Source organism: Pseudophryne corroboree, chromosome 11 (assembly GCF_028390025.1).
Source record: "Pseudophryne corroboree isolate aPseCor3 chromosome 11, aPseCor3.hap2, whole genome shotgun sequence".
Classification (NCBI taxonomy): domain Eukaryota; kingdom Metazoa; phylum Chordata; class Amphibia; order Anura; family Myobatrachidae; genus Pseudophryne; species Pseudophryne corroboree.
The window spans coordinates 121,303,732-121,315,955 of NC_086454.1; positions in this window are offsets into that span (position 1 = coordinate 121,303,732).

Sequence of the window (12,224 nt, forward strand, 5' to 3'; positions counted from 1 at the left end):
ATTGGGAGGAAGACCTTAATTTGTTCCGTATCCAGTATCATACCTAGGAACGGTAGTCGAGTTGTCGGAATCAACTGTGACTTCGGTAGATTTAGAATCCAACCATGTTGCGGGAGCACTCTCAGAGAGAGTGCCACACTGCTCAGCAATTTCTCCCTTGATCTCGCTTTTATCAGGAGATCGTCCAAGTATGGGATAATTGTGACTCCATGCTTGCGCAGGACCACCAGCATTTCCGCCATTATCTTGGTGAAAATCCTCGGGGCCGTGGAAAGTCGAAACGGCAACGTCTGAAATTGGTAATGACAATCCTGTACAGCGAATCTCAGGTATTCCTGATGGGGGGCATAAATGGGGACATGAAGGTACGCATCCTTTATGTCCAGAGACAACATAAACTCCCCCTCCTCCATGTTGGCTATTACCGCTCTGAGTGATTCCATTTTGAATTTGAATCTTTTTATGTACAGGTTTAGGGATTTCAGATTCAAAATAGGTCTGACCGAACCGTCCGGTTTCGGGACCACAAATAGGGTTGAGTAGTAACCTCTTCCCTGCTGGTGCAGGGGAACCTTGATTATCACTTGCTGTATACACAGCGTTTGAATTGCAGCTAACACTACATCCCTTTCCGATGTGGAAGCTGGTAGGGCCGATTGAAAAATCGGCGCGGGGGCACCTCGACGATTTCCAGTTTGTACCCCTGGGAAACTATTTCCAACACCCAGGGATTCAGGTCTGATCTGACCCAAGCCTGACTGAAAAGTCGAAGACGTGCCCCCACCAGTGCGGACTCCCTCAGGGGAGGCCCAGCGTCATGCTGTGGGTTTTGGAGCAGCCGGGGAGGACTTTTGTTCCTGGGCACATGCCGAAGCAGGTGCTCTTTTGCCTCTGCCCTTACCTCTGACGAGGAAAGAGGATCCCCGACCTCTTTTGGACTTGTGCGACCGAAAGGACTGCATTTGATAGGGTATTACTTTCTTTTGCTGTTGGGGAATATATGGTAAAAAATTTGATTTACCTGCTGTAGCTGTAGAAACCAGGTCCGTCAGCCCATCCCCAAACAATACATCACCCTTATAGGGTAGTACTTCCATATGTTTTTTGGAATCCGCCTCACCCGTCCATTGGCGAGTCCATAAGGATCTTCTCGCTGAGATAGACATGGCATTGGCCCTAGAAGCCAGCAATCCAATGTCCCTTTGAGCATCCCTTATAAATAAGACTGCGTCTTTTATATGGGCTAGAGTTAAGAATGTAGTATCCTTATCCATATTATCAAATTGATCTGTCAGCTCATCTGTCCAAGCTGCAATTGTGCTACACACCCATGCCGACGCAATTGTCGGTCTTAGCACAGCCCCCGTATGAGAATAAATACACTTTAAGGTAGTTTCTTGCCTGCGATCTGCAGGGTCCTTAAGGGCCGCTGTGTCAGGAGACGGTAGCGCCACTTTCTTGGACAAGCGCGTCAGGGCCTTGTCCACAGTGGGGGATGATTCCCAAATCTCCCTGTACTGCTTAGTGAAGGGGTATGCCATATAAATTCTTTTGGGGATCTGCGGTCTCTTTTCCGGAGTCTCCCAAGCTTTTCCAAAGAAATCATTTAATTCATGAGATGTGGGAAAATTAATAATCTGTTTCTTTTCCTTAAACATGTGTACCCTTGTGTCGGGGACCGAGGGTTCATCCTCAATATGCAACACATCCCTTATTGCCACAATCATACACTGAATGGTTTTAGTCACCCTAGGGTGCAATTTTACTTCGTCATAGTCGACACTGGAATCAGAGTCCGTGTCGGTAGTAGTGTCTTGTGTTAAGGGACGCTTTTGAGACCCCGACAGGCCCTGTGAGTCGGTCCAATCCGTGACCCCCTGATGTCCCCCCTAATTCAGCCTTATCAAGCCTTTTATGTAAAGATGCCACACTTGCATTCAACATATGCCACATGTCCATCCAATCTGGAGTCGGCACAACCGACGGGGACACACCACTCATTTGCTGCGCCGCCTCCTTGGAGAAGCCTTCCGCCTCAGACATGTCGACACACACGTACCGACACCCCACACACACAGGGATTAACCTATAAGGGGACAAAACCCCAACCAGGCCCTTAGGAGAGACAGAGAGAGAGTATGCCAGCACACACCAGCGCTTAAAAACACTGGACTATATATACCAGATAGCGCTTTTTATATATATAGCCTTAATTCCAACTCACTGCGTTCCAAAGTGCCCCCCTCCTCTTTTTTCCAGCCTGTGAAGGTTCAGCAGGGGAGAAATCAGGGAGCCAGCTTTTCCTCGTGCAGTTTCTGTGGAGAAAATGGCGCTGGTTAGTGCTGAGGATCAAGCCCCGCCCACCCGACGGCGGGCTTCGGTCCCAGTAAACTTATATAAAAAATGGCGGGGGATTTGTGGATTTACTGTGCCACAGCCTAATCCTGCTTATATTGCCACAAAATGAGGAATATTGCTGCCCAGGGCGCCCCCCCCTGCGCCCTGCACCCTTCAGTGCCTGCTTGTGTGTGAGTACTGGGAGCAATGGCGCGCAGCTTACCGCTGCGCGCTTACTTCATGAAGATCTGATGTCTTCTGCCGCCTGATGTCTTCTTGCCTTCTCATACTCACCTGGCTTCTATCTTCGGCATCTGTGAGGAGGACGGCGGCGCGGCTCCGGGACGAACCCCAGGTGAGACCTGTGTTCCGACTCCCTCTGAAGCTAATGGTGTCCAGTAGCCTTAGAAACAGTGCACAACTTGACAAGCCAGCTCTGTTTCTCTCTCCTCAGTCCCACGATGCAAGGAGCCTGTTGCCAACAGGACTCCCTGAAAATAAAAAACCTAACAAAATTCTTTAAAACAGAAAACTCTGGAGAGCTCTCTGCATTGTACCCTTTCTCCTCTGGGCACAAGATCTAACTGAGGTCTGGAGGAGGGGCATAGAGGGAGGAGCCAGTGCACACCCATAGTCAAAGTTCTTTTAAGGTGCCCTATCTCCTGCGGAGCCCGTCTATACCCCATGGTCCTTACGGAGTCCCCAGCATCCTCTAGGACGTAAGAGAAAAATAATTAAGTGGTAAGGAAAAGGTTAAACAAACCATAATAAATAGACAAGCATAAAAGAACCAGTACTGCACTTTCTAAGCACACATTCTCCCACCTCATGGTAAGGCTCCTGTCTTTTCTTCCTGGTAGCTAATCTGTACCAGACCACTGATTGAGAACTCAGATCCACACACACACAGCAACCGTGGTGGAAGTTGCTACCTCTGGGTATGTGCAGCAGCTCTGCTTTGTCTCTTAAACTGCATAGTGTGGCGTCAGCTTTCATAATTGTATTATATACCATCACTTTTGTTGTCATCATTTGAGCCACTTACCAAGAGGAGGGGGGTTTCCAGGCAACCAGCATGTTGTGATTGCCCCATACATCCCAAACTACATGGGTCTATGCACGAGCATAAGTTCATCCTGGTTGGCCGGAGGCAAGTGGGGAGTTTGGTGCAAGGCTGTCGAGGGCCACACGTGGCCCTGGTAAACGGGGCGTGGCATAATAAAGTGGGTATTACTATGCCATTTAATATAAACACATTTTAATAATAATTGTGGGTGGCCCCACGCGCTCCACAAGGGCAATGCTGTTTTAAAATGGGGGGGGGGGGGGCGCATTGCGGGGCCAGCGCCATCTTCCCAGTGATATTTGAGAAGATGACGCGGGTCACTAGAGAGCAATGACTCTGGCGCAATGCCAGTCTTTGCTTTCTATGTGCTGCGCCATCTTCCTGTAGATACCACCGGGAAGATATCGCCGCTAATGTCTTTTCACTGGTGATGAGTCTTGGAGTGTCGCCTCGTTGCACTGCGCTGAGTGAGTGCCAGGCAGGGCTTAAAGTGGTCCTGGTGAGGTGGTGGAACTCATGGAGGAGGACCATGGAGCCACCAGGACCTGAGGAAGGAGTAGATGGCTGCAGCTCATCAGCAACACTAGTGCCGCCTGTATCATCGATTGACGCAGATGATGGGGTGGGCTTTTCTGTTGGAATTACTGTGCAGGGCAATGGAGGAGGTGGAACTAGTTCTCCCTACCATAACAGGTGGTGGAACTCAGTTCCACCTCGTTCCCCCCCACTTTAACCCCTGGTGCCAGGTTTTTACCAGATTTTATATACACATATATATATATAGAGAGAGAGAGAGAGAGAGAGAGATCAGAAAAATGGAGCACTCACCAGTCTTTATCCTTAAATGTATATCAGTTTATTCTATGGACAGCATAATGTCAATTGCATGTTGCAGCCAGCAAGTTTTCCTCAAACGTTTTCGGTCACATACAGACCATCATCAGGAGATTCCAACAGATCTATGATACAAGCTGTCTTATCCATATTCCAAACCATCAGCCATAAAACTGACCAAGCCTCACCGGCTCCTTAAATACCCCTTCATACAAAAAAAAACGCCAAAACGGCCTCATAGTGACGTCATACAAAGGGTGGGGCTTGGGGAATCCATCACCAGATTAACTAAAGTTAAACAGTTACTGTGTGCATTAAAATGGATGTGAAAAAAAGAAAGAATGGGAGCGCTGGATGAATCTAATATATATTTTTTTATTAAAATATTATTATATCAACCACGTAAAAATACAGTACATAAACTGGCCTAAAAATGATGAACAATTAATAATGTATAAATATATACAAGACTGCCATATCTCCTGAACCAATATGAATAAGAAAACCTTTAATAAACCTTAATTAAGGGCTGCATTGGTGCTTCATGAAAATCAGCCATGCGTCCACGAGCTGAAATATTTATAAAAAGGAGACTGATGAAAAAGTGCCTCTGTTATAAATCACTGTTAAAGTGTACACTCTCTTCTCCTTGTACACAAAAGAACCTCATTGGCAAAGAGTATCCCAGTATTGAAATTGCGGACACCCGCGCTGTATTATTAAGTGACAAATGAACGGTGATAGTCAAATTCACTTGTAGTATATCACCTGATGTGAGAGCCTCTCCGTCAAAGGCGCTGTACTGAGCCGGGTTTGCAGCGGCTCTGTGCAGTGAAAGTACAGCTGGTCACATCGCCAGTGAACCATCCAGACAAACGCGGTTGTTTTCTCCGCTAAAGGGTACTGTACCAATTTGAATGTGCAGCAGTGCAGAAAGATTGGAGCAGCAAATTCCCCAGCCGCTGATGAAATGTCCGTTTTAATTGCGGCTACGGTCCACTCGATATATACGGCTCACGGAGTGTCAGGAGAATGCAGCAGTCAGATGAAGTCCTTCAATGGAGTACCTTAACGCGTTTCTCGGCCTACAACGCTGGCCGTTTCATCAGAAGGAAATGAATACTGTGTGCATTACAATGCAATCATAACTCATCTGAATATACTCATAGAGGTAACTTACCCCCAAAGACATCTAACACAGTTGTAGTGTATGACCGCCGCCGCCCGCAGCCAAGCTGCACGCTCCCGAATGCTGTAATGGCCACTTCCTGGATCCAATGAACCGCATCACGTGACCCCGAAAGTGACGTTGTGGCGCGGTCGCTAAGCAACCCTCCACACCGCCGGGGCACAGGATACGCTAAATCAATGACATCTAAGCCATCAGTGGAGGACCCTACCCTTAAAAGCAGGATATTTCACCATAAACTTAATATGAATTAACATCCAAGGATAAAGGTGACCACATGGAGCCGTTACCCAATAGCAAAGAGCTAAATACCCCACGTCACTAAAATGGACCATTATAGTATTTCTAAACCGAAATACATATAGGAGTTCTAACTCCTATCACTAAAGGGGGAATCTAGGAGCCGGTGAGCCTTAGATGATAACTAAATATACCACCCCCAGCACATATAAAATGACAAATATATCTTAATTTTTACTATCAAAATTATTAGAGAAGTGCATTGGTCCTAAAAAACTACCTATCTTAAAAAAAATCCCCAAAGGGTTGTTCTCATTAAGTCCATCCGGGACCAGTGTCCCCAACCTGAAGATCCATCTGGCTTCAAGTTTCTTCAAAATCATAGTTTGGTCACCCCCCTCACCGGGTCTGGTACCCAATCAATTATTCTGCACCTGAGTGATGACACCTGATGCCCCGCTGTCAGAAAGTGTTGTGTGACCGGTTTATCTGTATGGCCAGACAAGATGGCTTTGTGGATAGAACTTCTATGGTTCGCCATCCGCTCTCTGAAGCTACATGTCGTCATGCCGACATATGCCAGACCACAGGGGCATATAAGCATGTAGATTACAAATGTCAGTCTACAGTGTAACTTATACCGAATCCTGATAGGTCGACCAGTGTGTGGGTGTGGAAATGTATCCCCAGGTAACAGAGAACGGCAGGTTACACACCCCACACACTTATAACAACCGGGTTTCCTGGTATTTAACCATGTATTGTCTTCCTTTGACGTAATCAATCTGGCTGGCTGCATGAGAATCTGTTTAAGGTTCCTGCCACGTCTAAATGCCATCATTGGTGGTTTTTCCATGGTACCTCCAAATCTGGGCTCAGATTTGAGTATCGTACAATGCTTCTTGATGGTTTTTGAAATCACCGGAGACTTATCATCAAATTGCGTTACAAAGATCATCCGATCTTGTTGATGATCTCGTTTCTGAGTGAGTCTCTTCCGTGCTTTATTAAGACAGCTTTCTATGATATTCCTCTTATATCCCCTTTCAAGGAAACGATCTTTCATCTGTGAAATCTGAATCTCTGCAGCCGCAGGATCTGTATTATTACGAAACACTCTCATGAACTGGGAGATAGGAAGACTTGCTTTGAGCGGGGGGGGATGACAACTAGTGGCATGTAAAAAGGTGTTTCTATCAGTCTCTTTTCGTAATAAAGTGGTCCCCAATCGCAGTCCATCGCGGAAGACTGTTACATCCAAAAAATTTGTAGACTTAGAGTTACATGCCCCAGTAAAATGGACTGTAGAATCCAAGGAGTTAAGCTCATCTAACATTAGAAAAAAATCCCCCTCGGAGCCATTCCACAATAGAAATATGTCATCTATAAATCTTCGATAATAGCTAATCTTATCACCAAACCTTGGGAGAATATTCACTGATTCATATTCATGCATGAATATACCTGCGTACATCGGGGCCACATTAGAACCCATTGCGGTCCCCGAGCACTGAATATAATAGTCACTCTAGTAAGTGAAATGATTGTGTACAAGTATCAATTCCAATAGTTCAAGAATGAACTCACAAGGTGGGTTCCGAGTCACACGTTTCTCCATAAGTTTCCTCACCGCATTCAGACCCACTAATAATAGTGTATAATGATGAAACATCTAATGTTGCAAACAAAATATTTTCATTAATGTCCCCTAATTCAAGCATATTATCCAGGAAGTCATTCGTATCCTTGAGGTAACTGGGTATAAAGGGAATGAGATCCTGTAGAAAGCTGTCTACAAACATAGCCAAAGGCTGCAGTAAGGAACCCCTGGCAGAGATAATAGGTCTGCCAGGGGGATCCACCAATGACTTGTGGATCTTAGGCAGGGTGTAGAGTATTGGGCAGATGGGATAATCAATCCTTAAAAAAGAGGCTACCTGCTCAGTCAACCACCCATTTTGTACAGCCATATTGATCACATTATCTACCTTCCTCTTAATGCCTGGAATAGGGTTCATCGCACACTTGGTATAAGTTGTCACATCCGCCAACTGGCGTCTAATCTCATTGTCATAATCAACCGTTCTTTGTATGACAATCGCCCGCCCTTATCTGCGGGGCGAATAACAATCGCATCATTATCCCTGAGGGATTTAAGCGCCTGCCTTTGTGTGAAGTTTAAATTGTCAAAGCTCTTCCTCTTAATCGGGGCCCTGCACTCATTCTCTGTCATTCTCAAAAAAGTGCGTATACTTGCATTGGAAGTCTGGGGATCAAAAAGACTAGGCTTTAAAAAAGAAGTACCTATCTGCTCAGAACTATTGTTATTATCTTTATCAATGAAGAAATCTCTTAATCTTAATTTTCTGCCAAACTTAAAATGATCAATGGCAAAATTAAAGTCATCATGCCTAGAAGATGGCACAAAACTCAACCCTAATGTTAGGAGGGAATGCTCTGCCTTTGACAGAGTATGATCAGAGAGATTAAAAACACAACCTAGTTCTGCTTCCTCCGCCATCTTTGCCCTGTGTCCCCCTCGCCGCAGATGTGGTCTCTGTTTCTTAAAGAACTTCCCTGAGGCCTTCCCCTGCCTCGGCCTAAAAAACCACTCGGCGGGAGTGGGGCACCGGGCTCTGAGTCAGAGGCTGACTGGGATGTAGAGGACTCTGTACCTGGTAGAGTCCTACCCCTCTGCATACGGTACGGTCTCTGTCTTCTCCCACTACCAGAGCCACCAGACAGCCATCTATATACGTTGTGGGTTACATAATCATTAGTCACAGTCTGTAGTTTCTTCCTCTTAAAGGAGACTAGCTCCTCTTTATAAGCTTCAATCTGCGACTGAATTTTTTCACACCAGTTTTCAGTTTTATCATTTTTAAGTGTCATCAAATTAGTTTTCTCAAATTTTGTGATCTCATCACGAACCTTCGCCAACTCGATGCCCACTTCCTCAATGACCAAAAGGATTAGGTCCAAAGAGCACTTGTTGAGGACCCCGCACCACTTGCTGCAAAATACAGCATTGGTTCTACCAATAGTTGGAGTATTAGTGATGCGGAATCCTCATGGTATTCTCTTGGACCTATGGTATTCCGATAAAAACTGGCCATGGAGGGTCAGTTCAACTTCCCTCCTTTTCAGACGTGAGATCTTAAAGACTAGATCTGCAGGCTTCTCAGCGGGCAGTCTGGTAAACTCAAAGTGGTCAAAGTAGACCTTTTCCGCATCATCATCAGTCAATGATATGAGTTGATTTTCAGCAGCAGACAATAATTCTTCATCAAAAAATACCACTTCTGACTGAGACATTCCAATAAGATCTTAAACAACACTCTAAAAGAACATCACTGATCTTACTTGGACATATCACTCAATACACACAATACAGATGTGTCATAACCAAATAGCTTAGATACCGAGCGTCATATACAGGAGAACACAAAATAAATCACATATCACATTCCAGAAATGGCACAGAGAGGTTAAGGACCAATGCACTCAAAACAAAAAATCTAGGGCTCACCAGCTCCTAGATTCCCTCTTTAGTGATAGGCGTTAGAACTCCTATATGTATTTCGGTTTAGAAATACTATAATGGTCCATTTTAGTGACGTGGGGTATTTAGGTCTTTGCTATTGGGTAACGGCTCCATGTGGTCACCTTTATCCTTGGATGTTAATTCATATTAAGTTTATGGTGAAATATCCTGCTTTTAAGGGTAGGGTCCTCCACTGATGGCTTAGATGTCATTGATTTAGCGTATCCTGTGCCCCGGCGGTGTGGAGGGTTGCTTAGCGACCGCGCCGCGCCGTCACTTCCGGGATCACATGATGTGGTTCATTGGATCCAGGAAGTGGCCATTACAGCGTTCGGGAGTGCGCAGCTTGGCTGCGGGCGGCGGCGGTCTTACACTACAACTGTGTTAGATGTCTTTGGGGGTAAGTTACCTCTATGAGTATATTCAGATGAGTTATGATTGCATTGTAATGCACACAGTAACTGTTTAACTTTAGTTAATCTGGTGATGGATTCCCCAAGCCCCGCCCTTTGTATGACGTCACTATGAGGCCGTTTTGGTGTTTTTTTGGTATGAAGGGGTATTTAAGGAGCCGGTGAGGCTTGGTCAGTTTTATGGCTGATGGTTTGGAATATGGCAGGGACGTGCAGTCAGGGGAGGCAGGGGAGGCAGTGCCTCCCCTGTCCTTAATGATTAAAATACAAAGAAGTATCTGTTTTATCATTTCTATTATTTAAATAATGTAAAAAAAAGTTTTACATGAGTTCAGAGGCACCACTCTCGGTGCCTCCTGCTGTCAATATGTTTTGGCCGGAAGCGGGGGGCGGGGCCAAACATCGGGCTGTAGAAGCCCATTAAGAAAAAACCCTGTAAGCGGCACCAGTGTGAGTGCCTCTGTGACAGGGGCGTGCTTTCAGCACATATGAAAGCACGCCCGTCACTAACACTGATGTGATTGGGCAGTGGGCTGGGCCGGACTGGCTGCCCGGCACCAAACCACCCCCAATTCCTGGGCCGGCTGACTTGAACATCAGACTCCCCCCCCAGTCTTATCAGCAGCGGCCGATAATACCCGTTGCTGTCCTTCCCCCCCCCAACCCCCGGCTTCACCCGCAGGAGATTAAAGTTGCGGCGGCCGCATTATATACAGGGTGAGCAGGACTGCAGCGAAGGTCCTGCCCCCCTCCCAGGGCCGTCTCACGCACAGCACCAGGGCTCCGGGGAACACCCTGCGGGAAGAAGTCCTCTGGTGCGGGTCACAAGCGGTAAGGAGAGGGGTGGGGGGGAAGGGGACTGGTATAGGGGAGAAGACCTTTACTTCAGAGCTCCGGCGGTAAGGACAGGGGGGGGGGGGGGGGAGAGGGGAGAAGACCTCTGGTGCGGTAAGGAGAGGAGGGGGGTTAGGGGGGAGAGGGGAGAAGATTGCTGCGGGGCTCCAGCGGTAAGGAGAGGGAGGGGGGGGATGAATACCTCTGCTGCGGGGCTCTGATGGTGGGGAGGGGGGGTTCCGCCACTGCTGCAGCTGCTGACTTCTTCCCCTTCCTCCGCATTCATGGAGCCCCACAGGAGTGGACATCCCCCCCCCCTCCCCACCATCAGAGCCCCGCAGCAGAGGTATTCACCCCCCCCCCCCCCCCTCCCTCTCCTTACCGCTGGAGCCCCGCAGCAATCTTCTCCCCTCTCCCCCCTAACCCCCCTCCTCTCCTTACGGTTGATGCTAGATTCAAGTGGGCTAAGGGACCTTTTCCGTCAGGGGGAGGAGGAATGACACAAGGGGGAGGAGCTAGGCCAGCAGAGCGAGCCACCGAGCCTGAAGCATGGCGAGCGAATCGAGCCCGCGAGGGTACTTTTCGGGTACACTGTTCAGTTGTAGCTCCTCCCCCTGGTGACGTATCTCCTCCCCTAGGTATGTCAGAAGGTCCCTTCTCCCACTCCGGTATAGAACCAACCCGGTCCAAGCAGTGCCTTGCACTGGGGCCCGCCACTGTCAAGGGGCCCAAAGACAGCGCGGCATGTAATGAGTCAAACTGACTCATTACATGCTACCAGAGGCGTCAAAACGGGAAGGGGGGGGGGGAGGCAGCTCGCCCCCCCAAACATGAGAGGCACCGCCACCAACTTGCAAGAGGAGCGAATTGCAGCAGTGAACAGAGGTGGGTTGCGCTGGCGGCTCTAGCTGCTTTCCGCGATCAGAGCTCTCAGCTCCAATCAGGTGACAGCACATACATAATATGAGCCGGCAGCAGCAAGAGCCGGCCCCTGGACGTTGTGCGGAGGCAGCAGTGAGGGGCGTGGCTTAGCTGCCGGGAAAGACTGTGCGTGGGGCAAGCGGCGGGCGGCCTTATATGCACGCTGAGCCAGGCACAATGTAGGGATAGACCTGTGGTGCCCAGACGCGGTCCTCGCGCTATAACTGTATTCAGCCAGCGGCCAGCCACACATCTGAGGGTACAGGAGGGCTGATGGCAGGACCTGACCCTGACGTCATTCTCCGGCTGCAGGACACAGGGGCTTGTTGCGGCTGCTCTCTGCTGGCCTCCTTCATCATACCCTGGCACTGGTGAGTCTACATTTTTTTCATTCAATCAGTGTGTGGGGGTGCTGCTGAGCCACCTTATGTGAATAAGGTGAATATGGTGTAGTGAAATGTAAATAATGAGTGGTACATTGTCTCTCTCTCTCCCTGGCACTGTGTCTTTCCCTCTTTCTCTCTCCGTTATGTGTAAAAAGGGGACGCTGTCTGCCGTTATGTGTAAAAAGGAGGATGCTGTCTGCCGTAATGTGTAAAAAGGAGGACGCTGTCTGACGTAATGTGTAAAAAGGGGGATGCTGTCTGACGTAAATGTGTAAAAAGGAGGACGCTGTCTGCTGTAATGTGTAAAAAGGGGGGCGCTGTCTGCCGTAATGTGTAAAAAGGGGGACGCTGTCTGCCGTAAAGTGTAAAAAGGGGGACGCTGTCTGCCGTAATGTGTAAAAAGGAGGACGCAGTCTGCCGTAATGTGTAAAAAGGGAGACGCTGTCTGCTGTAATGTGTA